Source organism: Abramis brama, assembly GCF_963993115.1.
Source record: "Abramis brama genome assembly, chromosome: 6".
Lineage (NCBI taxonomy): Eukaryota > Metazoa > Chordata > Actinopteri > Cypriniformes > Leuciscidae > Abramis > Abramis brama.
Genome location: NC_139968.1, coordinates 9,555,223 through 9,560,605, shown reverse-complemented (window position 1 = coordinate 9,560,605; position 5,383 = coordinate 9,555,223).

Genomic DNA, 5,383 nt, shown 5'->3' with positions numbered 1-5,383 from the left:
ATGACTGTTGTTGATGGCAAAGAACACTTTGATCTCATTTAAAAAGCCTCTTATTACAGAATTTGCTAAAAACATTCATTAGACATGCAAACCATACTTTGATGAGATGCTTTTGCTGTGAGGTCTCAGATCAATCCAGCGGCAGTGTGTTAAAAGCAGCAATGAAATCCAAGGTAGGTTTAATGTGATTACAGACAAGATCACCACAAACAAAAAAAGTACTCATGGAAACTAGTCACATGTTGTGTTATGTACAAAAGTAGGGCAAGTAAGGTTTATCCCTTTTGTAACAGATTGCAAAACCATGTCTCTGTCTTTGCAAGCTAACTAGTACATGACAAGCAACAGGCCTTAAAATATCCATGTCTGGCAGGGAGAAAAGCACTCATATCCTGTCACTAACAGTGCCGTAGCTTTCGTTATCTGTACGTAGTCATATGAGGACACGCTCACATTTTTCATCTGAGTTCATTGAGCCATATTTTTTGTAATCAGAAGAGAAGAACGTACTCTGAAACTGCAATCATTATCGTGTTGCCTTTTGAAAGACATCAATTCATTTACAGCAGTCAATAATTGGAAAACCCCACACTTCACTGCCCTCATGTAATTCACTTTCAGAGTATTTATATTTAACTTTAAATAAAACAGATAATCATCTGGAAAAGAAAAAATAAATCTGTTACTCCAACATGGTAGAAGTGATTTCAGGAAATTCTCCAAACTAAACTCTCCAGAAAGTACCATATTGTACGGTTCAACATGCTAACCTCTATGTGAGAAAACATCACTGAAAACAACTGACTTGGATAAAATTGTGAAGTCACATACTGTGGTCTCCCACCCGTTTCAGATGGCACAATAATAGAACACTGGAAAATACATGGCAAAGTTACATATGCAAGCTTCAATCAGTATGCAACTTCTAAGTGTTTGAGACCAACAAAAACATGTTTAAAAGGTACCTGGTTGATAAGTCCTTTGAGGATGAATTTGTTGCTGGATTTGACAGACATTAGTGAGGTCTGTGGAATCAAAGCTTTGGCAGTTTTGAGGCAATTAGTTGCACAAAAAAGGTGGCTTGAAAAATTAAGCAGTACCAGGGGGCTAGAAACCCTAGAGAAAGCCATGTACCTGTTTCACATTTAAAGCCTGTAAATGGCATGTGAAAACTAAACAAATTTGAATGCTTTAAATGCCAGTCAGACAGTCTGTCTTCCTATTTGAATTAACTGTTTTTGGCCAGAATAAGGAGCTTGTCCCTCATCTGAATGCCTATGGGATGTGGACTTTTAGTCCAGCAGCCTTTCTTCACATGATTTTGTGGAGTCCAGGGTCATAGGGTGTCCCACTTGTCAATTTAGTTCTTCAGAGCACCCATTTTGCGGCCACTATGAGACCCTGATGCACTCATTTGCAGAGGCTGCACTGGTCTGGGACTTCACAGTGAACTATTACCCAGCGGTCCTTGCTGTAAAGTGTAAACTCAGAGGAGGACTGAAAGGGCTGAGGATGCTTTTTAAAGATTTTATTCTTATAATGAAAAGTCTGGCCTTGGAAGAACATGCAAAAATCAGACACCCTCAAAACCCTGAGTGTCTAACTGTACCCCATCTGGCATGTCCGACTTTAGAGATCTATTAGGGAAAACCATTGAGTCTCCCATGAATAGTGTAGGTGGACCTAAGCCACAGATGGAGAGAGATATCTCCGAATCAGCATATGACACTTCCTCACCCTGTTAAAATGAGCTCTGGGAAGCACACACACGCTCATGGAAATACACACTTTTAGGCACAATTCATTATAGGAGCCATAATTCCCTGCAACTGTAATGCATAGCTCCATAAAGTATTAAAATCTATTCCTGTGTGCATATTCCAGACAATTAGGGACATCTCAGCCTTTCATCTCAGCCTGACATAAGGAAACAGAGTGGTCCGCCATCCCTCTGTGTTTTCTTTTGTTCATTGGCCCTTCAAGTAAGGCAGCAATTAATCATTCCTGCCACCAGACAGATATGAAATTTACATAAGGTAATAGCAATTCATTGTCTCTTGAGTTTAAAGGGGAGTTCCAGAAACACTGTTCCAGAACCAGTTTGCCTTTAGGTTAGAGTTAGTCTCGTAAGAGACATTGCAGCTTCTTCTGGAAGGAGCCATCTGTCCAACATGTGAAACAACTAATCTTCAAGAGTTCATTCTATGTATGATGCATAGGGGCAGCTAAATCTGAAATGTTTTATCTTGTAGCTTACCTCAAATAATGAAAGGACAGAACTGTCATGTCAATACCTTAGAGCAATGTCTCCTTTGTCTGACACACCCATTTCAGGTCTTGGTGTCTCTACTAATAAGCTGATGACTTGAATCAGGTGTGTTTGATTAAGGAGACATGCCAAATATGGGTGTGGAATGTGGTTGGCAACCACTGCCTTAGAGCAAGGGTAACCACCCCTGCTCTTGGAACACTACTATCTTGCAGAGTTTAGCTCAAACCGTAATCAAACAGACCTGAACAACTTAATCAAGGTGATCAGAATTACTTGACAGTGACAGGCAGGTGTGTTGGAGCAGGGTTGGAACTGAAGTCTGCAGTAAGGTAGATCTCAAGGAGCCGAACTGGCAACCCCTGCCATAAGGTCTTGGATAGCCTCAGGACATATGGCTAGAGACTTCCAAAGGAAACTGAACACAGGGGCCCCTCTAACATGCGCAAGCCCCTAAGCACACCTAGCAGAAAGCAGACAAGGTGCACCTAAAGTCGAAGGAGCATTGTCTCTGCCGCTGGCAAATGACAAGCACAAGGTGTCCCTTGCAGGTCCAGGAAGAAAGCAAGCTAGAAACCAATGGACTGACACCATGAAACAGTGATCACAACTGCATTCTACTTTGCTTTTTATGCACTTCCCTCACTAACTGACTTGGATGTGCATCCTTGCTTACGTTGGACGAGTGCCCATTACTGGCAGAACCCATTCAATGGGTAGAATTGGAATGTCTTAAGCCTTTGATGTCTTGGAATCTGCTATAGAGCTTATTTATAATTTTAACTGTTTCCTTATAATTTAGCTAATAGATATGCTTGGGCTGTTGGATAAAATATATTTTTTTAAACTACAAAAATAAAGAAATATCAATACAATAAACTATGACTGTGTAACAAACTGCCATCTTAAAGGATTAGTTCACCCCAAAATGAAAATTTCCTAATAATCTACTCACCCCAATGCCATCCAAGATATCCATGTCTTTCTTTCCTCAGTGGGAGAGAAATTATGTTTTTTGAAGAAAACATTTCAGAATTTTTCATCTAACAATGGACTTCATTGGTTACCATCGATTTTAAGTCCAAATCAATGCAGTTTCAAAAGTCTTTGAAGTGTTTAAACGGGCTGTACGCGATCACAGCTGAAGAAGAGGTTGTTATCTAGCGAAACGATAGGTCATTTTCCAAAAATATATATAATTTATAGACTTTTTACCTTCAATAGTTCGGATTGAGCTGATCAACAAACGGACAGGGAACTACGTCTTCACGTTGAAAGGTCACATCGGCGCCGGCAGAAGTACCGCCCCACTGTTTACAATGCGACCGTACATAGGAGGATAGTTCAAATAGTATTGTTTGCTATTATATATATAGTAATAGTATTCAGTGAATATGAATATGAATAGTATATGAATAACATTCTGATGAATATGAATAGTAGTTCAAATACTATTGCTGGCGCCGACGTGACCTTTCAACGTGATGACGTAGTTCCCTGTCCATTTGTTGATCAGCTCAATCCGAACTATTGAAGTTAAAAAGTCTATAAATTATATATTTTTGAAAATGACCTATCGTTTCGCTAGATAACAACCTCTTCTTCAGCTGTGATAGCGTACAGCCCGTTTAAACACTTCAAAGACTTTTGAAACTGCATTGATTTGGACTTAAAAATAATGGTAACCAATGAAGTCCATTGTTAGATGAAAAATCCAGAAATGTTTTCCTCAAAAAACAATTGATCTTCCACTGAGGAAAGAAAGACATGGATATCTTGGATGGCATTGGGGTGAGTAGATTACTAGGAAATTTTCATTTTGGGGTGAACTAATCCTTTAAGGTAGCAACAAATTTACTTGCAGATAAAGTAAAAATAAATCATATATCATACACTAGAGTTGTATGGGGTGGGGTAATTAAGCACGATTTGCTGTGACATCTCAATCAGGTTGCATTGTAGTATTTTAAGTATTTTGGAGGATATGTCCATATAAACTTCCCTTATCCACTTGACGAAGTGAAACACATTTCAAATTGGTGGTGGATGTTCCCCCTATGGAAGTTTGCAAGTGTCTAAAAGCGAAGTGGAACACTTCATTTCGCATTTCATTTCATGTCGCAGCCGATGAGCCTGGATGTCAGGACACCAAGCCACCATTTCCCTAAATCTGGTCTGCAGGCACTCAGGAAAGCCATTAGAAAGAATAGAAAGCACCTCAAGCCCTGGACCTCTGGGAACACATTGTCACTGTTTGTTCCTGCCTTCCTAAAACATAAGCACAGATTGTACAAAGTAACAACAAAAAAAAAAAAAAAAAAAATACAGTTGAGCAAAACTCTTGCGTATCTTTCACAGATTTGATAAACCCAGTGACAAGGTATTCCTCAGAAGTGCTTGCTGTAGAAACCTGATGCCTTGTAAACATTGTAAACATTGTTTCCTGGCATACTGAGAAAAACATCTACACTTTTACTCCCGAAAACTATGCAAAACCACCCAAACAGATTGGAGCTTGGGATTTTTGCATTATGGTCCATGGTCCATATGAGATTCAGACTAGGTCAGAGTGATGGAGTGAAATCGGAAACTGATCCGTTTCCCTTGCCCTCGCTACACCTCCTATTCCCGAATCTATTAGCATCTCAGAGTAAGTGCTCTGGGTTCATCTAGTTTTATCTCTCACCCAGTTGCTTTACTGTGCTAAATTGGATATGAGAGGCAAAAACTGATCTGAGATCAGTTCGCATGTTGAGGTCTGGCCCATGTTTCCAAGTGGAGTGACATTCGTTAAATTCCCTGATACAGGAAGAATTTCCCCAGAAGGTTTTCCTCTCGTCAGATGAGTGGGTAACTATGGCAACAGATGCCATACAGAGAGTATGCAGCCATAGAGGAACTCTGAAAATAGTCCCAATGTTAAAAGGAAATCCATCTACTGCAATTCCTATGCAAGAAAGTGAATGAATGCACCACGATGCAGTAACTGACACGATACAAAACTTTTCACTAAATATTGAAACAATCATCCTTCGCACCGCAGGGGCTTTGAAGCAATGAGAGAAAATATCTGAGTGTGATCGAAGCGTAAGTGGTACCGCGGTTAATAATTTA